The following is a 21,148-nucleotide window of genomic DNA, read 5'->3' as shown; positions in this document are numbered from 1 at the left end:
GATCAGGTGTGTGTGAGTACCACGGTGCACAGTACAGCCTAAAGAGGAGGGCTTACTCGTGTTTCCCAACAGCTCCGAAGTATGAGAGCTCCTGGATTCTTCACAGACAGACCGCTCATCAGTCTGCAGCGGCGGCTGAACAGTCCCAGGGAATCGGGCACACCTGAGCAGGGCCCCCCATCATCATTACCCAGCAGGGCCTGGCCACTGAGCTGTGTTTTTTATTCTATTTATTTTTTCATTTTTTATTTATTTTTATTTTATTATTATTTTTTTAACGTTATATTTATTTTTGAGACAGGGAGAGACAGAGCATGAACAGGGGAGAGTTAGAGAGAGAGAGAGAGACACAGAATCTGAAACAGGCTCCAGGCTCTGAGCTGTCAGCACAGAGCCCGACGCGGGGCTCGAACTCACGGACCGAGAGATCATGACCTAAGCCGAAGTCGGCCGCTCAACTGACTGAGCCACCCAGGCGCCCCTGAGCTGTGCTTTTTAAGTGCCCAAGTCAGGCAGTGCTCACGTTTTCTTTTCTGTCTTCACACTTCTGTACGCGTTAACAACTGAGCCGCTTGCACACACGTCAGTTTCACGTACAAGGAGAACATTGCGTTATCATAACCTGAGGAGGTGGCCTGGCTCATGAAAAGCATTTCAAAATCTTGTCAAATGATCTGAAGATGTAAACGGTGAGCTCAAACAATTTCACTTCCAAATGTCACGGGTTATTTCAAGTTTAAAAGAGAAACAAGGAGCGAGGGAAAATACGGATTTAATCTGCAGAAGAACAAAACACCAATCACGAAGATCAAAACTGGAGAATGACTTAAGAACAGCAACCACAACACTACCTCTGGGGGAAAAGGATCTCTCAATAAGGAGGGTACGATTTAGCACCTTGAAAGGCCCACAACAGCGTTCCAGATTGTTTCTGAGAACTGCATTCTTACCATAAAATAACCCAGGCGGTCCCATACGCGTGTCTATACTGTACCTTGAGCATGCTCCACGCCTAGGCTACCACGGTCAAACTACACGCGTGATAAAAGGCCCTTGTACCTAAAATAGTCCTGCTTGCCCAGACCGACCTCGGGACGTGTTACACAGACACCTGCTCACTACAGGAACCTGTTGATCAGCACTCAGAGAGCAGATTACCAGAGCGCTTTGGCAGGGCAGCAGGCACGTCAACTCCCCTGAGGACACAGCTCAAATTCAGCTTCTATTTATAATCCTAACGAGCCTTTCTTCTGGATATAAACAGAGCCAGCACTGAAGCGCTAAGGACTAAAAAATTATACGTATCCCTAAAAGCCAAATTGGTTAATCAAAATAAAACCAAACGTTTATGAAGTACATACTAGCAGTGAGCACTGTCCCGGGCACCCTGCGAGCCACAGGAACACACACACCATGCTCCGAAGTAAGTTACAATGTCCCCAAGCCTCCTATTTGCCTCCCTACCCCTCCTGTGCACCTTCTTCAGTTCTGTGAAGTGTGCTCCATGCTGCCGAGCACACGGGCACAGACCCTGAGCAGGCGCTCTGCCCCCCCTCCCCCGTGCCCACCGTCAGAGCCAATCCCCTCAGACGTGAGACCCCCAGTGTTCAGGGACACTCATGCCCTAGTCAGAAACTCTTACTCAGAAGCACCCCATATGTGTAGGAAAGTCTCAACCGTTCAGGGACCAGTGGGGCATCTCACACAGCACAGTCTCTTAGTAAATACTCGCTGGATGGATGGATGAATGAATGAATGGATGAATGAATGAATGAATGAAATGAATGACTAGGCAGAACTAATGGTTACTAGTTATCCAGCACACCGCGCCTCCTAATTAATACTGCAGTTCCCACCTGATGGCTATTACCCATCATTAAGGAACAGCAGACCAGTATCCACAACAGATGCAGAGTAACGCACTGAACTTGGGGCTGACTTTATCATTTCCAAAATGACTAAGGTTTTGGTTTCTGGACGTCATGACCGTACTGAGCCTCCATTCTTCAAGTGCCATGTATCCCTGACAGTGAGAACCGAAGATCTGGGAAGGGTCTCACAGAGAACGCGACAGGTGGCACAAATGGAATGAAGGGTACCAAAAGTGTGGGACAGGAGATAAACACAAATAATGTGTGTGAGATTCAACACAAGCAGAAATAATTAGACGGAAAGGAGTTAAGACTGTCCTAGCCTTTACGTAAGGCAACGTGACATGATTTACCAAAATCTACAACTTACTTCACGTCCCAGAAACTCCATTTCTAAGAATCTGCTTTATAGACATATTCACGAGTCAAGATGGACGTTCAAGAACATTCACTGCAGCCCCGTTTATTCCGCAGAAGCATCTAGACATCCTTCGTCACGATCTGAGTAAGTCAATGCAGTGCCTCCTCACAACATAACATCAGGCAGTCATCTTGACGGAATGAGGCATTATCTGCAGATACCAACAAGGCTGTGATACAGAAACACACACGATTTTCATTTTAACATGCAGGTATTTTGCCGTATGCATGTATATACGTGTGCGTAAGCATTCCACGTCTGCAACTGTGTACAATACAGAGGCGATGGGATAACAGGGTGGAAACTGGGAGTGCGTGAGGAAATGTCACCAGCTTACACATGATCTATAAGCAGTAACCATGTACCACTCTGTGCTTTCAAAAAAAATAAAGATTACAAAGAGTGTGAGAGGAAAAGGAGAAAGAGAAGAGGGAAGAAAACACTGCTGAAGAATTCTCAAGTCTAGCATTAACGTTTGTCTTTTAGAATATAAACGCCAGAGGTGCATGCGTGGCTCAGTTGGTTAAGCGTCCGATTCCCGGTTTCAGCTTGGGTCCATGATCTCATGGTTTGTGGGATCGAGCCCTGATTCGGGCTCTGAGCTGAAAGCGAGGAGCCTGCTTGGGATTTTCTGTCTCCCTCTTTCTCTGCCCCTCCCCTGCTCTCTCTCTTTCTCAAAAACTAAATCAACATTAAAAAAAAAATAATAAAACATAAATGTCCACCTGGAAACAGCTGCCCAGGCCAGGCAGCCCTAGACTGCACCTTCTCTGCAGCCCCATCTTCCTGGGGCCCCCGGTCCCCTGTGTCTTCAGAAACCCACCCAACATTGCTGGCAGTGGCGGCTGTGGCCAGAAGGAAAGTGAACAAAACCAAGCAGCCCCGGTCCCGGCCCCTGGCAGGCCCCCATCCCATCCCAGAGTCAAGCCGCACAAGGGTAGATGACAGACCTCCTGTTTTTAAATTCTCTGGTCCCCCCAAGGGTAAAACTAGCAGATAAAATCAGATTGTTAGATTCTGTTAGGTATATGTACACCTACCTTTGTATTAGGCAACGTTTACACGGTAGGAAGCTTAGGAGTTCAGGGCTGAGATTATATTTAGTTGGTTTTGAGCTGTGGGTTTCAGATGGCACCAGCCTGTCTCTGGGGAAAAGAGGCCCCGTGAACAACAAGAAATTGACCGAGTGCATCGGTAAGCACCCTTATGCGCATTTCCACACCGTTACACGCTATCTTCTTGGAGAGTGTTCCAGGATATGGAGAAATACCTGGATGGTCTACACTGCCAATTTTAAGCAAGTACAGTACACGTATGGCAGGATCACAGTTTTGTGATATCTGCATCATACAGACAGATACACACGCACAGAAAATCAGAGTTTAGGTCCACATACCAAACTGATGACAGTTACCCCCGGTGACTTAATGATTCTACATATCTTCTCAGAGCTCAAAACGTAGTATCATGAGTACCTATTATTCTTCTAATAAGTAAAAGGCTATAAAAAAGAATATCTGTTTTCTTTATTATTTTTTTAAGGTTTTATTTATTTTTGAGAGCGCTCAAGCAGGGGACGGGCAGGGAGAGGGGGACAGAGGATCCGAAGTGGGCTTTGTACGGACAGCTACGAGCCCGACACGGGGCTCGAACTCACAAACCTTGAGATCATGACCTGAGATCACTGACTGAGCCACCCAGGTGTCCCTAAATAGCTGTTTTAAAGGTGGATGCCCAGGGCAGCTGGGTAGCTCGGTCGGTCAAGTGTCCGGCTTCGGCTCAGGTCATGGTCTCACAGTTTGTGAGTTCGAGCCCCGCGTCGGGCTCTGTGCTGACAGCTCAGAGCCTGGAGGCTGTTTCAGATTCTGTGTCTCCCTCTCTCTCTGCCCCTCCCCCGCTAGTGCGTGCGCGCTCTCTCTCTCTCTCAAAAATAAATAGACATTAAAAATTTTTTTAATGAAAGGTGGATGCCTTCCTCAACACACGCATTCCACCTGTCACCCTACTCACACCAAAAATCCCAGCAACTTGGAGAGGAGACGCAGCGAACTGACAGACTGAACCCAGCAGACACATCTCACTTATAGCTCCTCTCAAAACCAGCCGCTGAAAGGGTTCTGGTCTCACGAACCCCCCTAGGCCTGTCCCTGGGCTTCGTTCTGTGGCCTGCTAGCTCCATCACAGGGCCACGGGAATCACATGCTATGAAAACCGGCACCACGGCACGCTGGCTGATGCGGCCTCAGCAAATAGCAACTTGTCCTCTATGCTTCTGTGAGACACCTAACACGTGCAAATCAAAACAGCAAAGGTCAAAGTCTTTAGAAGGTTATTAACTTCCGCAAGAGTTACACTCAAAGTATAATGGGTTCTTAGAAGGAAGGAAGAGATTTTTTAGGGGGAAAAAAAAAGAGAAAAATGAATCTTACATTTTTTATTTGCAGGTACTTTATAAGCTATAAAATTATCTAATTCTCTCAGCAAATATTTTGGGGAAGTTTACTGTACCCCTATTTTACAAGCCAGGCCATGGAGGCTGAGAAAGTGATTTCAGGTTAGATTCTTGTACAACAGTTTTAATCCTATTATTACATCAAGGAATTATCCAGAATTTATCACTTACATATTTGAGATGAACAAAGCAAATGATTCTTTTCTTTTAAAGCTTAAAAACACTTCCATTGCAATTCTATTTTATCAGAATTTTAAAAATTTATCCAGGATCAGGGCACCTGGGTGGCTGAGTTGGTTAGACATCCCAACTCTTGGTTTTGGCTCAGGTCATGATCTCAGGGTTCCTGAGTTCGAGCCCCGTGTCGGGCTCTGTGCTGGCAGTGCGGAACCTGCATGGGATTCTCTCTCTCTCTCTCTCTCTCTCTCTCTCTTTCTCTGCCCCTCCCCCACTCATGCTCCCTTGCCTCTCTCTCTCAAAAATAAATAAACTTAAAAAAAAATTATCCAGGATTTTCTTTCAAACTTGTATTCTCATCTTCTGATTGAAGTTTTGAAACAATGCTATTTTTTTTCCAAACATGTATTTTCAAACTATCAATTTTTTAATGAAGCAAAACACAGTAGGGGAGGGGCAGAGAGACAGGGAAAAAGAATCCCAAGCAGGCTCCCACTGTCACTGTAGGGCCTCACACAGGGCTCGGACCCACAGACGGTGAGATCATGACCTGAGCTGAAACCAAGAGTCCGACATTCAACGGACTGAGCCACAGAGTTGCCCTTCCTCTTCTTGTATCTTGTGAATTAAACAGTATAAGCTTCACTGGTGTAACTGGGCCACCCGTACTTTTTTAAATTTTCTTTGTTTTAACGTTTATTTATTTTTGAGACAGAGAGAACAGAGCATGAGCGGGGGAGGGGCAGAGAGAGAGGGAGACACAGAATCGGAAGTAGGCTCCAGGCTCTGAGCTGTCAGCACAGAGCCCGACGCGGGGCTCGGACCCACAGGCCGCGAGATCGTGACCTGAGCCGAAGTCGGCCGCTCAACCGACTGAGCCACCCAGGCACCCCGTATTTATAGAGAAAAGTTTAAGAGGGCGGCAAGAAAAGACCGAAACTGGGTATTTGCAGTTTGGAGACGCAGGATGTAGAAATGATGTGAAAACCATTTCAACAGCTTTATAATGAATAGTTTCCCTTTTCCTTGGTAAACATCTATGTAACTTTGACTTGGGCTATTTCAATGATTTCTTTCAATTGCCTTAAATACAAAGTTCTCTTAATACTGCTTCTCACACACACACACACACACACACACACACCATATATATATATGTATATAATATATATATTATATACATATATATATATATCTAATATATATATATAAAATTTTATATTATTAACATGCACTGCTTTTCCCAACAGGCACAAAGGCATTCGTTCTGTCGATATAAAGCCTGAGTAACTGGAGCACAGTCTGGTCAGGGCTGCTGTTTCTGGAGCACACACACTTGAACACGAGGCAGCCACAGGCCTAGGGGTTCAAGTGGGCTCTGCAATTTCCAAGACTGGGTTCGAATCCTCTCTCCTTCCGTCACGAACAACGACCGCCATGTGTGTGATCTGGGGTGAGTCACCCCAACGTCCAAGCTCGTTTCGTCATCTCTTAAATGAGGATAAATAATATCGATCTGAGGTGGTTAAAAAAAAAATTTTTTTTGGCCTTTCATTTTGAAGTAATTTCAAATTTGCAGAAAAGCTGCAATAATACTACAGAAAACTGAGGAATGCCCCTTGCCCAGCTCTGCCTTGTTAACTTAGATAACCTTAGTGCAGTTACCAAAACCAGGAGACTGACATCGTTGGGTCATCAACTAAGCGACCGATCTTCTCTGAGTCTTGCTAGGGTCCCTCCAATGTCCTCTCTGTTCCCACCACCATGCAGTCATCCTGCCTCCTCGGTCTCCCCGAATGTGTGGCCATCCCTGATCTTTTCTTGTGCCTTGTGGCCTTGACACCGCTAAGGGACTATAGTTCTTCCATGGGGTGTCTCTCAATTTGGGTTTCAAGGCTGTTCCCTCTAGAGTGAGGTTGTGCATTCTGGCAAGAATACCTCGTGTCCTATTCAGGGCATTGTATGACGGGGAAGGCGATGTCCCCGTCTCATTACTGGTTAATGCCGACGCGGACCCTTGACGAAGCTGGGAACCTCACAGAGTTGTTTCCATAAGCAGTGGTTCTGGCCCACAGTAAGGCCTCCATAAATGAAAGCCATTGCTATGGCAAAGGTTGACAAAGAACGCAAATTTTGGAATCAGGTAGATGGATGTGTGTTCTCATGCCCCTTCCACCAGTTTCTGCCACGTGACCAAGGGCAAGGTTTTTAACTTCCCTGCTTTCCTCGGCTGAACAATGAAGATGAAACTACCTGTGAAGTTGCCACGGGCTGTTTGTTATTATACAGTTGTTAAGAGGACGAAATGAGAAAATTTAGGTAAAGCACTCGCTATTATTACTTTTTCAAGAAGCTACTGTTCTTCTGCAAAATAAGCACCAGGACTTAAGGTAGGAAACCTGAGGTCCGAGAAGAAAGGTTGTCCTGGGTCACAGTGGGAGCTGGAAAGGTGGGAGGTGGGAAGGCCGGAGCCAGCAGCACCCCACTCTCACTGGCAGCTCACCCTTGGATGGGAGAACAGCATTGCTGGAAGAGCCCAGAAACACAAGAGCCCAATCCCTGCTGCAGGGCACACTCATTCCCCCAGGTAAGGTCACCTCCCCTGTCAGCTGGGATCCCCTATAGGGGGAGACACTTCTGCTAATTGCAAAAGTATCAGAGCAATACGTGTGTTCTCTGTGCAAACCAGTCTGAGAAAGACTGATGCCACGGCCACCAGGCCGGGTCAAGGATCAGGGACCCCAGTGACCTCTAAATCACTCTGAAAAGCACTGAATGTTCAGAGGGCAGCTGAAGCCGAGAACTGAGCAGGATCAAGAATCCAAGGTCTTACCCACACGATCCTCTCAATAGATGCAGAGAAAGCATTTGACAAAATACAGCATCCTTTCTTGGTAAAAACCCTCAAGAAAGCAGGGATAGAAGGAGCATACCTCGAGTTCATAAAAGCCATATACGAATGACCCAATGCTGATATCATCCTCAATGCAGAAAAACTGAGAGCTTTCCCCCTAAGGTCAGGAACAAGACAGGGATGTCCACTCTCGCCACTGTTATTCAACATAGTATTGGGAATCCTACCTTGGCAATCAGACAACACAAAGAAATAAAAGGCATCCAAATTGCCAAGGAGGAAGTCAAACTTTCACTCCTCACAGACAACATGATACTTCATGCGGAAAACCCAAAAGACTCCACCAAAAAATTGCTAGAACTGATCCATGAATTCAGCAAAGTTGCAGGATGTAAAATCAATGTACAGAAATCAGTTGTATTTCTATACACCAATAATGAAGCAGCAGAAAGAGAAATCAAGGAATTGATCTCATTTACAACTGCACCAAAAACCATATAATACGTAAGAATAAACCTAACCAAAGATGTGAAAAATCTATACACTGAAAACTATAGAAAGCTCATGGATAGGAAGAACAAAAATTGTTAAAATGTCGAAACTACCCAAAGAAATTTGTATATCCAGTGCAATCCCTATCAAAATAACACCAGCATTCTTCACAGAACTAAAACAAACAATCCTAAAATTTGTACGGAACCAGAAAAGACCCCAAATAGCCAAAACAATCCTGAAAAAGAAAACTAAAGCTGGAGGCATTACAATCCCAGACTTCAAGATGTATTACAAAGCTGTAGTCATCAAGACAATATGGTACTGGCACAAACACAGACACAGAGGTCAGTGGAACAGAATACAGAACCCAGCAACGGACCCACAAACGTACGGCCAACTAATCTTTGACAAAGCAGGAAAGAATATCCAATGGAATAAAGACCGTCTCTTCAGCAAGTGGTGCTGGGAAAACTGGACAGCGACAGGCAGAAAAATGAACCCGGACCACTTTCTTACCCCATACACAAAAATAAACTCAAAATGGATGAAAGCCCTCAATGTAAGACAGGAAGCCATCAACATCCTCTAGGAGAAAGCAGGCAAAACCTCTTTGACCTTGGCCGCAGCAACTTCTTACTCAACACGTCTCCATAGGCAAGGGAAACAAAAGCAAAAATCAACTATCGGGACCTCATCAAGATAAAATCTTCTGCACAGTGAAGGAAACAATCAGCAAAACCAAAGGCAACTGACAGAATGGGAGAAGAGATTTGCAAATGGCAGATCAGATAAAGGGTTATAGTATCCAAAATCTATAAAGAACTTACCAAACTCAACACACGAAAAACAATCCAGTTACAAAGTGGGCAGAAGACATGTATAGAAACTTCCAAAGAAGACATCCAGATGGCCAACCGGCACATGAAAAAACGCTCCACATCACTCATCATCAGGGAAATACAAATCAAAACCACAATGAGATACCACCTGATACCTATCAGAATGGTTCACATTAACAACTCAGGCAACAACAGATGTTGGTGAGGATGCAGAGAGAGAGGACCTCTTTTGCATTGTTGGTGAGAATGCAAGCTGGTGCAGCCACTCTGGAAAACAGTGTGGAGGTTCCTCAAAAAACTAAAAATAGAACTACCCTATGACCCAGCAATTGCACTACTAGGTATTTATCCAAGGGATACAGGTGTGCTGTTTCGAAGGGACACATGCGCCCCCATGTTTATAGCAGCAGTATCCACAATAGCCAAAGTATGGAAAGAGCCCAAATGTCCATCGATGGATGAATGGATATAGATGTGGTATATATATACAATGGAGCAGTACTCGGCAATCAAAAAGAATGAAATCTTGCCATTTGCAACTATGTGGATGGAAGTAGAGTGTGTTATGCTAAGCAAAATTAGTCCAAGAAAGACAAATATCATATGACTTCACTCATATGAGGACTTTAAGACACAAAACTGATGAACACAAGGGAAGGGAAGCAAAAATAATATAAAAACAGGGAGGGGGACAAAACCTAAGAGACTCTTAAATACAGAGAACAAACAGGGTTGCTGAAGGAGTTGTGGGAAGGGGGATGGGCTAAATGGGCCAGGGGCATTAAGGAGGGGCACTGGCTGGGATGAACACTGGGTGTTATACGTAAGTGATGAATCACTAAATTCTACTCCTAAAATCATTATTACACTATATGTTAACCCACTTGGATGTAAATTTAAAAAAGAATCTAGGTCTTAGGGTGCCTGGGTGGCTCAGTCAGTTATGCATCCGACTCTTGGTTTCAGCCCAGGTCATGATCTCACGGTTCATGGGATCGAGCCCCATGTCAGGCTCCACGCTGAGAGTACGGAGCCTGCTTGGGATTCTCTCTCTCCCCCTCTCTCTGCCCCATGTGCACGCTCTCTCTGAATAAATAAATAATCAATCCACGGTCTTTTCTTAGCACACTTCTGCTCCGCATGTGAGAGGGCAGGTCTGTTGCTTGCCTTCTCACTTCCTGCTCTCCCTCGTGGCAAGGAGGGAGGGAGACGAGAACAGCCAACACCGCTCAGAGTTTACTAGAACCAAAGCTTGTTACAGACACACTCACCAAAAGCGAAGTTCCTTAAAATGAGGTGCACGTGAGCACAAGCCTTGATCTCTTTGACAAACTCTCCCTTCTGTCCGCGCACCTCAGGAGCACCCTCTCGGGTCCCGTCGCAGGGCCTGTGAACACAGGGCCCGGCCGCCACCTCCGCTCCGAGCCCCAGTCAGCAGGCCCACCGGGCCCCGCCCCTGCTCCCCAGCCGGGGGTCAAGGGCAGGTTTCCCCACAGAGCCTGAGCTCCTCACAGGCGGCTCCGGGCTGCCCCCTGCCTCTGACGGTTCCTGAGCACACGTCCCATCTGCAACTGTGGGGTCACATCAGGGGACACACTGCCGGCGGGGGGCGGGGGGCGCCCACGCAGCTTCACTTCCCTCCGGCGCTTTGGCAAAGGTGACCAGACATGCCTGTGCTTCTTTCCGAGCGGCCCTCTCCCGGCCGAGAGCCCCCGCCCGTGGCCCCCAGCTCCCTAGTCCTGAAGAGTGACTAGAAGCAGCCAAGGTCCGATCCACATGTGTCCGTGTGAGCTCAGTTACCTTATACGACCTCCTCCTGCTTCCTCCAGGAGCAACACGTCCTCCTCACACAGAAGCGCGGGCAGGACGGGCCTCCTGGGCCCCAGCCTTCGCACGACCCGGGCCAACGCTGTGAGGAGCATCCTTCAGGACTCTAAGAAAATGCAAATCTAACCGTTACGCGACAAAAGCGAGGGGAGAGATTTACATGTAGCGCATCGTGCGGTCTGTGTAAAAGACGGGAGGAGACGCGGACTTGTGTTCTAAACACACGCATAAAATCCCGCTCGAAGGCTTCCAAACACGCAGTGCGGGCCGAGCCCAGGCAGGGGACCGGGGCAGCAAGCGTGGCAGTCACACCGGCTCCTGTGTGTCCTCTCTCACCACGTGAACGCGGAGCCACGTGAATGTACCATCCACTCGAAATGCTGCTTACTGAAGTTAAACATTACAGCACGGAGAATTTACTTAGGACCGGTCCACGGCTGTCCCCGGCACGGAGCAGGCACTCGAGTGACAGAGCCCAGAATGAATGACACAAAGGAGTCTAGGAATTAGCGGGTCACGTGGCGCGCAGCTGCAGCCAAACCAAGAGAAGCACCGTGCTTCTGGCATGGAAACGGGTCCAGGATCCGTCCTGACGTCCTGACGGAGGGGGCGGTACCCACGAGGAGGGAAAGAGTTCAGGAATCATCCGGCAACTGGTGAGGAGGTCAGCCAGCATCCTGAACACGTCTCCCGGCACTCCCACGGGCAGGGGGTGAACGCGGCCAGAGCACAGGTGCACAGACAGGCCTGCGGGCCTCCACGGTAAGAGGGGCGATAATCGATGCTTCCGGTTTACCTTAAGCCTGCGCGCCAACGATGTGTTTCGCCCTCTACTGTAGTCATGGCTAAATTCACACAAAAGCGATCATCTTTGCCGGTGTCTTCAAGAAGTCACCTGTTTATCACGTTCCTTCACACCTCCTCGCTGGGGGGGATTCAAGCCCCTGAATTTTGAAAATCGCATTCTAGTTGAATCTTCAAAGTTTACAAACTGCAGTCGTCCAAGTGCTTTGCCCAAGGTCACGCGGCGAGGACTTGGCAGAGCTGAGACCAGGCCGTGGGCAACTTTGTGGCGGGCGCACCAGACCCGACTGACGGGCTCTCTGTGGTCTCGACCTCCCCGCCCCCACCCACAGCCACACCAGCTCTCCCACATGGAAGCCCCCTGGGGTCTCGGCTAGGTCCAAAGGCCCAGGCCCAAGAGCAGACTGTCCTTTTGTAGTTTGCGGGGCAAACTCTGACCAGCTGTGCCCACAAAACACAAAATCTCTAACAAGCCCTGTATCGCATTAGACTTTGTAGGAAGCTTTTTGTTTTGCAAGTGAAACTGCTTCTAAGCAGTTTCCTAATTATCTGGCTGTACCATTTGCATATCGGTTAATGCACTAATTATAGGCCCGTGTTTTATTTACATGTTAAAACCAGAACTTTGGTTTGAAAACATTTGGTCCAATAACTAACCATTTTGACTAATTTAGCTCTGCCTAGGGGCGCCTGGGTGGCTCAGCCGGTTAAGCGGTCGACTTTGGCTCAGGTCAGATCTCATGGTTCGTGGGGTCGAGCCCCGCGATGGGCTCTGTGCTGACAGCTCGGAGCCTAGAGCCTGCTTTGGTTTCCGTGTCTCCCTCTCTCTCTGCCCCTGCCCCGCTCACACTCTCTCTCTCTGTTTCTCAAAAATAAATAAACATTAAAAATTTGTGAAATAGTGCAACATATTCCACAACACACGGTCCCCCCTATTTTAGCTGGCTTTCCCTTATTTCAAAGCAACTTCATATTAAAAAATGAGATTAACCTACTTTCTATAAAGAACTCCTTGAATAATAAACAACTGCTAAAATATCTGCACTGAAATTATGTTCAATTCTTACTCAACTGTCTGGCACTCTAAATAGGTGTAACGCCCCTAAATCAAGTGCACAAACCAGGTTTTACACAATACACCTGCAGCAGGAAAGATGCTTCAGCCGGAGACCAGTTTTAACTGACGAAATAAAAGCAAGTATCTTTGTAAGAAGCAACGTACACAAATTTTGATATTGTGACTATAAAAATTTCCCGAATAAAGCATAAACTCTGAAGAATCACTTTACTCCCACAGGGAACCTCAGCCAATAGAATGCTCACGTCTAGACGTTTTAAAAGGAACTGGGAAATCTGATGTTTGCACCAACTCCCTCTGGGTGGGGAGAAATGTCCAGACTTCTCTACTGGATCCAAGATCTGTAGTTCTCAGGGAAAACTTCAGACATTTTAGGCTCAAATGATCTCCACCGTCTCCAAAGTAACCTGAGCACGAAGGTACAGGGGGCAGAGGTCATCATCAGGGTTTGGTCTGCCAATGGAGAGAGGTCGTGGGGGACCGGCAAGGTCACAGGGGAGAGACAGTAATGTTGGGAATCAACTCCAGAAAGGGGTGTGCTCGCGGCCCCAGCCCTGTCACGGACCAGAACGTCAAAGGGGGTGCGGTCCTCCCCAAGCATCTGCAGGATCTCGCTCGGGGTGCTGAGAATGCCCCAAACATGTGACACAGCCATGTTCAAGCGAAGGTATGCTTCCAGTTCACAACAGGCTCCGGAGCAACTCGACACCATCTGAAGCAGAAAGGCTTCCGAGCTGGGGGACACGAGAACTGAAGTCAAGTTACTGAAGTCAAGTCACCGGCCACTTCCCTGGGTGGAGTTCAACGCCTGTCCTCGCTCGGGGCTACGGCGGGGCAGGCGTATGACAGACCAAAGGGGAGCTTTCCAAACCCAGGAAAGCACAGCACAAAGAGACTGTCAGAGTGCTCACAGCACAGCAGATTAATCTATAAAGGACTAAACTGTAATGTCCAAAGCTTTCTGCCCAGGGAACTCCAGAAATAAGACAAGATCTTGCCACACTCCTTTAGAGAGGCTTACTATTCAAGGCGATCACTGCCGTCTGACATTGATAAATGACACAGATCTTTATAACTTAGATCTGGATCTACTCCTTGTAAACACAACATCAGTGTAGTCTAGCCTTCCACCTGACCCCACAAGCTAGGGAGGCCGCGGTTACACATCTGGGTTCTCCTAGTAACTGGACCGTGAGCTTCACAGCCGCACGCCGTGCCCCTCAGGGTCCCTGGCCACCTGCCCTTCAAGCGCTGTGCAAAGGACAATGTGTCCACAAGGGCACACTGTTACAATATCACCAGGACAGAGTCCAAGAGTTTTTCCAGTAACAAGAGGAAGAACAGTCAACACACAAAAAGTACATCATTGAATAACAAAGAGAACAAAGTCCTGGAGTGAAATGGTATGATGCCTGAGATGTGCTTTAAAATACCGACTGCCCTCTCTCTCCTCCCCCTCCTTCTCTCTCCTCCCCCTCCTTCCCGCCCCCTCCAACCAACCGGCCCCCTTCCTGCCACTGCCCCCCCCCGCCCGTAGGAAAAGAATCATGAAAAGCTGACAGTTGTTAACCCTGGGTGATAAGGAGACAGAGTTCATTTTACCAGTCACTCTACGTTCTCAAGAACTGTTTTTTAAAATTATTATTATAACAAAATGTTTTTTTAAGTTCTAATTTAGTAGGAACCCAATTTGTTTAAAAATAATACACGGACAGGGGCGCCTGGGTGGCTCAGTAGGTTAAGCGTCTGACTTCGGCTCAGGTCACGATCTCAAGGTTCGTGGGTTCGAGCCCCGCGTCAGGCTCTGCACGGACAGCTCAGAGCCTGGAGCCCGCCTCAGATTCTGTCTCCCTCTCTCTCTGCCCCTCCCCTGCTCATGCTCCGTCTGTCTGTCTGTCTCTCAAAAATAAACATTAAAAAAATTTTAAAAAATAATATTAGTACACAGACATACACAAAAACATAAAGCACCCCGATAAGGAAAATAAACACACCCACAAGTTTATATTGGGTGGTGGGATGGAACCAAAGAACAAGTCAGCAGCTGGCACACAAGCACTAAGCAGAGAGGCACCAACCGCTCAGCACACAGGCCTCTCCAGCGAGCCGTGTGCGCTCGTCAACTTTTACCGGAGCCACCAGCCCCTGATGTCACCTGCTCAAGTTACATGGTGAAAGCAGCACGTCTGTAATAACCCGCCCCTACAGCCCACGTCCCCCAAGGTGCGACGGGACCCTGAGTGCCCACCCCAGCGTCACCCAACCGACACTCACTGGCAGGGGGGCCCTCATCAGAGGGCTCTTTCCTCAGAGAACGAAGACACGTGGCCCGTTTCTCTGCCTCAAGAGACCGGGTCCAGGCAACGAGAATAGAGAAGGGAAGGGAAGGGGAGGGAAGGGAAGAGGAGGCAGGGGAAGAGGAGGGAAGGGAAGAGGAGGGAGGGGAAGGGAAGGGCAAAAAGAAGAAGCTCTGACAGGCCAGAGCACCTCCCAGCAGCCCGAGAGGAACCAGAAGCAGCCCAAACCACCGCATGGTGCTTACTGGGCAGACGTGCGGAAGCTTCGCTCGTGTGGCCCAGTCTCCGCTCTCGCTCTGAGCTTCCCTCTGGCACCCCAGGAAGACAAGGAAGTCGCGGTATCTGAGAAACCCCACGGCAGACAGGGAGGCAGGCGAAGCAATGGGACACGGCTCCAGAAACGTTGTTTGATAAGGTACCAAGTTCTGAGACGGACGACCGGGGATGGAACACAGACCGTGGACCTCTGCTGATAGCCGTCCCTCAGCAAGGAAGAAAACACTCTGTCGGCAGAACGTTTCTGTATGAGTACGGACCCCTAAGACACAGCCCACGGAGCACCGGCCGAGGAGCAGGGCTTGAGAGGACGGTGCGGGCAAACCCACCCCCAAACCAAGGGGATTCTTTGCTCTCGCGTGTCCCCAGAACACTGCTCAGTGCATCCTCCCGGAGCAAAGTGCTGATGATCCGAGCATCCGGGATGCAGACCTTTGCCACCTGAGCCACACGTCCTATCTCTATTCAGAAGCTACAAAAGCGGGGGGGGGGGGGGGGGGGGGGGGGGGAAGTGCCGTGAAGGCCACGTCTCAGGCTGGACAGGAAAGTCGCTCACATCCCCATCTCCTTATCTTTCCTGCCTGAACTTTCACAAGAAGTCTTCTTTTCACAACTGGCCAGTCAGTCCCCACCTCGTGGATGAGGAGAATCTTGGCGTGTCCCTCCGTTTTGCTCTGGCCACCGGGAATCCCTGAGCCAAATCTACAACTCAGACTGGCTGAACCCAGACACTCAGTGCTGGGACCTAAAGGGTCCGAGTGCCTGTCTTGTGACTCATACAACATGACGACCGTCACTACCCACAGGAATTCCTCCTTCAAGAGAGGAGGCTCGCGGACAGCAGCACAGGTTGACAGCACAAGGCTGGTTTCCCCTGGCCCCTCAGATTCGTTCTGCACCATGTTTTTACAACACGTGACAGGGCAGAATGTGCCCCGACTCGATCAAGAATCACATCCGCTAGGAACTCCCGCTGTCATTCGGTTACCCATAACCTTCAAATCGTGGGTCTTCTCCGAAGGGTGTGATCTCTAACTGGGTCTGGACAAATTCTGGGGCCGCACGCTAGGAAACGGACATCAAAGCAAATCGGGGGTCGTGTGAAATAAACACACAACAGCAAAAAACGTCTGTTGTTGTTGTTATTGTTTTTTGATAGCTGCCTATGCATTCTGTTTAAGCTGTGTCTAACTTCTTTCAAGGGCATAAAGCAAATCAAGTTTGACCCCAATGTTCAGGCTGTTAGAGCTGGTTGTTTTCTTCTAGGCTTTTGCTTTTCATTCAACACCAAAGAGGTTGGCAAGTAATAACTGGTATGAATCTTCTCTGCCTAACTAAAGGATAAAAGTAACTTAATGACTGCACCTTAAAGGAAGTCAAGTAATGAGCCAAATGGACACGTCGCTGTATTCACGAGTTACACTTTACGATCTAATTATCAAATGCAGGACCACGCTGTCATCTGCACGGACTCGCGTCAGCTTTTACAAACCAGGGCAAGCTGGGCAGAAGCACATGACTTCTGCAAGGACAGACTGTGCGAGGAGTGCTGGTTCCCATCGGACTATGGACTTTCTCGTGCTCATACACACACCTCCAGAGGTATCGAGCCATGCTCTCTCTGGCCACAGCCACTTTCTTGTGATTACATCCTAAGTAACACCTCCACGAGTAACAGCCACGATCGGTACCCTGAATGTTGGCAATTCAAGATGCGATTCGGGGTAAAAAATCAAGGTAAGCAAGTTGCAGGGGTCGTCCCCGGGGTACCTGTCATCGATGGATGGTCTCTTTCACCACTAAGGAGCAGGTATAGCCCGGTACCACGCTCGGGCCCCGATTAATCTCCCCTCCCGGCACAGGAGAGCGCCGCTCCCCGCCTCCAGTTATTAGCTACTACTGGCCCGATTCCGCCTCCAAACCTGTTCATGCAGGCTGTACTGGTTTCCGTTATTACATAATCTCATTAAGTATTAAGTAATAAACGAATCTGGGTCTGAAAACAAAGCAAGCTGTTGTCTCTACAAAGACGAAATTAAACGCTTTAGAAAGAAGTGACAAACAAAAAAAAAAACTGCTAAAAGAGACCGCTGGAAAATTAGGTGTTAATATTCTGCGGGAAGAGGGGGGCTTCGCATCCAGCACGTGAAAGACAGGCCAATTCTGAACGCTGATATCTCGAAGTTTAAGAAAATGTTGACGGTGGGCATATCTTTTTTTTTTTTTCCTACTATTTCCACTCTTAACTAATGAATCATGCAACTACAGGTGCTTAGTATGATGCCAAGAAACTACACCAAGGTCTGGACCCTCCCGTTGTTATTTTCCTCCTTCCTTGATAAAGAACTTGAACAAAAATCAAAGGCACACAGTTTGCCCTGATGAAATCTCAGCCCCCTTTCAATGGCCACGTCTCCCGGAGTCACCTCCCTCGGCCCCACAGAGCCAGGGGCCCAGTGTCCCCCGTCTGGTGACCAAGGTTAAACACCACCCCTTCTCTTTTCTTTGCATTTACAACCCCCATTAGCTCACATAAGTATGCTCGGAGTTGAGCAAAACAAGGCAAAGTTCACATCACACCAGAAAGTGTTTGTTAGTCTTGCCCAGGATGCTGCGTTTCAGAAGATCCATCCACATTCACCTATCTGCACGTAGTAGCACTTCAAGAGTATACAAAGAGGAAGTAAAAACTTCAGTACTGTGGAAGGGGAGGGATCTCTTGGAACCAGATACCGCAAGGAACAGGTTAGTCTTATGGCAAATGAGTTACCAAGTAGAAAGAACTAGGTTTAAACTCTGTGACTGCAGGAAAGTTAACAGCCTTTCCAGACCAGTTTCCTTGTACATAAAACGTCAGCATAATACCACCTACTTCACGGGATTAAATGAGACAAAGAGTTGGAAAGCACCTGGTACAGTCCAGGCGCATAGTAGGTGCTCAATAAATCATGGCTGCCTTTAGTAGTCTACCTTTTTGTACTCCAGCCGTACCCAAAATGGCATTATTTGTTTCTTTTTTTTTTTTTTTTGGATCTTCCTTCCCTCGACTTAAGAACTCAAGGATTCTCTTGAAAATCACTGGGTCCCCACAGCTCAGTGACTCCGCAAAAGCCACAGCTCAGAGAGTCCACTGTGAAGAGAGCTCTAAAGAGCGAGGTAACATCACTTGTGAGATACGTCTCCACGCTCTTGGGAGCTCAGAAATTGTGGGGCTCCCAAAATGCGAACGTCAGTTGCCTGATTTATGTTATTAAATTTACTCGAATGAAAGTGCAGGCTCAGGCAGGACACCGGCCGGTGTCTGTTTATACGGTCACTCCCCAGCGGGAGAGAAGGATCTCGAATCTTGAATCACACACCCACAGTAAAGACGAAGATGGTGAAAGGTGCAGGAAGATAAGCGGGGCCAGCCCGGTCTAGTTCTGACACAAATGTAGACAGCAGAAAGGGGAGGAGGGAGGACACGGCCCGGTGATTTTTACCAACAGACCAGCCACACGCACACACACACACACACACACACACACACACACCTCTGATCCTGGCTCCGTCCCCTTCCACGAGAGAGGAAAATGTTTCAATGGTTGCAAGAACACAGGGTCCGAGTTTATTTAGACGTGTGCGTCTCCCCCTCTTTTCTGGACGAGCGTCAGCTCCAACCTGCTGCCTTGAAGGCGGCACACGCCAAGGAGGCCGCCTTTCCCGTTTGCCCAAGATGATAAGACGCAACAGCCCAGCCGTTACTGAAGCGACCCCCTCCGGTTCCAGGGGTATTCAAGATAAAGCTGTTTTTTCCTTCAAAGAAAAGCTTTTTCTCCTCCTCGGGTCTAATTACTGATTCACAAAGAAGCCACTAAAAGCAAAGGGGGTGCAGGCCGGGAAGGGGGTGACGGGGCCCGCCTCGAGGGGTGCGGAGGCATCGGAGGACTGTGACCCAAACTCCTCTTGCCCCCCTTCAGCCCTGACTTGGCAATGCCTTGTGCTGAGGAGACGCGTCTCCAAAGGCCACACACAGGACTCACTCCGCCCCGGACATCGTGCCCTCAGACGCTGGCAGGTATTTCGCAGCGCAGTCAGTCACACGCTGCGTGAGTTTTTCTTCTCTATAAAGGTAGCAGTCTTGTAATTTTCCTGCTCTCCCCGAGCTTCTTAAAAAACAAAAAAACAGGTCGTTGGAAAACAGTACTTATTCACTTAAAATGACAGTTAAAAATAAGCATGTGCGCAGTTCGAACAGAAATCCCGACGCAGATCCGACGAAGACAAGCAGATTCATCACAGCTCTCCGCGCGAACCGAGGAGGACGCGTCTAAAATACGCAAAGGAGGGGCACCGGGGTGGCTCAGTCGGTTGAGCGTCCGACTTCAGCTCAGGTCACGATCTCGCAGTCTGTGAGTTCGAGCCCCGTGTCGGGCTCTGGGCTGATGGCTCAGAGCCTGGAGCCCGCCTTGGATTCTGTGTCTCCCCCTCTCTCTTCCCCTCCCCCCGCTCATGCTCTGTCTCTCTTCATCTCAAAAATAAATCCAAACGTTAAAAAAATAATAATAAAAATTAAAAAAAAACCAAAAAAATAAAATAAAATAAAACACACAAAGGCGTGGCCAAACACCGAAATATCAGATACTGAAATGGAATCATCCTAAAGGATCTTAATGACCAGCTTTGAGGTCCAATGGTTTCCCAAAAGCGAGCAAATCGTTAACGTTAACGTCCGAGGGTTTAATTATGCCGACACCACAGAGCTGTGCCCTTCAGTTCAGCCACGCGCCTCCTCTCCGTGACAGGCAGCTGCCCCCTCGGCGCTCACAGCAGGACACGCAGCGCTGGCCCGCACCGCTTCTCGAAGGGGAGGTTCCAGCAGGTTCCGGCTACATTTTCGCAGCGCGTCTCCTGTGAAGCCAGCACGTCCTCAGCTCTCAGGCGAACCTCGCCGAGAAGCTCAAGTGCTATCGAGGCGCCTCCTGAAGAAACTGACCAAACAAGCTGCGGACCACGCGGCAGTTGTCTCTTCCTACGGCGAGGGTTACCGAGCGGACGTCATGACCACACACACACACACACACACACACACACACACACACGACTCCTTCTGCTCCCCTTCCAATCCACAGAGACGAGCCACCTTTCCGTACTCAGCCTTCGCGTAATGAATACTTCTAGCCAGGAATTTTATGCGAGCCAAATTATTCAAGAGAATGAGCAGAGAAATTCACTCGTGGATATCAAGTTCTCAAACGTGATGGGCCACGTGAAATGTAGAGACAGTCAGTGGATGGGCAGTGGCCCAGGGTGGCCCAGGGCTGCGGAAGGAGGGGGGAGAAGCCGGAAAGCCAGGGGGCGCTCTCCAACCCGGAGAGGGTGCCGGTTGCATGACTCGGCAAATTTAGTAAAAATCTCTGAACGGTACGCTAAAAAGAGGTGAAATCTGTAGTATGTAGAGCATGTCTCAGGAAAGTATTTAAGCGACGGGATAATCATTTGGACTTGGTATTTTTTTTTACTGTTTATTTATTTTGAGAGCTAGAGAGAGCACAAATTGGGTGCGGGCAGGGGAGCGGGGAAGGAGCAGAGAGTAAAGGGAGAGAGATGATCCCAGGCAGGCTCCCTGCTGTCGGCAAAGAGCCCAGTGTTGGGCTCGAACCCACGAACCGTGAGATCATGACCTGAGCCAAAACCAAGAGTCAGATGCTTAACTGGCTGAGCCCCCCAAGTGCCCCTGGACTTAGCATTTTGATCGGGACTGGAAAGCAAGTAAGG

The 21,148-nt window shown here is 48.6% G+C and overlaps 1 protein-coding gene across 4 annotated transcripts in view; it reads right to left on the bottom strand.

Moving 5' to 3' along the window:
* SGMS1 (sphingomyelin synthase 1) overlaps positions 1-21,148 on the bottom strand; it is a 110,500-nt gene that overhangs the window by 55,926 nt on the left and 33,426 nt on the right. Inside the window, exon 1 of one of the 4 annotated variants that reach the window (XM_053206820.1) lies at positions 15,361-17,134. The exons of 2 other annotated variants lie outside the window; for them this stretch is intronic. The gene's annotated coding sequence lies outside the window, so the exon portion shown is untranslated. Of the gene's footprint in view, positions 1-950; positions 1,449-15,360; positions 17,135-21,148 lie in introns of those variants that run through there. One more of the 4 variants, XM_053206821.1, reaches the window with a different exon arrangement.

Source organism: Acinonyx jubatus, chromosome D2, assembly GCF_027475565.1.
Source record: "Acinonyx jubatus isolate Ajub_Pintada_27869175 chromosome D2, VMU_Ajub_asm_v1.0, whole genome shotgun sequence".
Taxonomy (NCBI): domain Eukaryota; kingdom Metazoa; phylum Chordata; class Mammalia; order Carnivora; family Felidae; genus Acinonyx; species Acinonyx jubatus.
The sequence above is the reverse complement of the archived record's forward strand: the minus strand, read 5'-3'. Positions and strand labels throughout refer to the sequence as shown.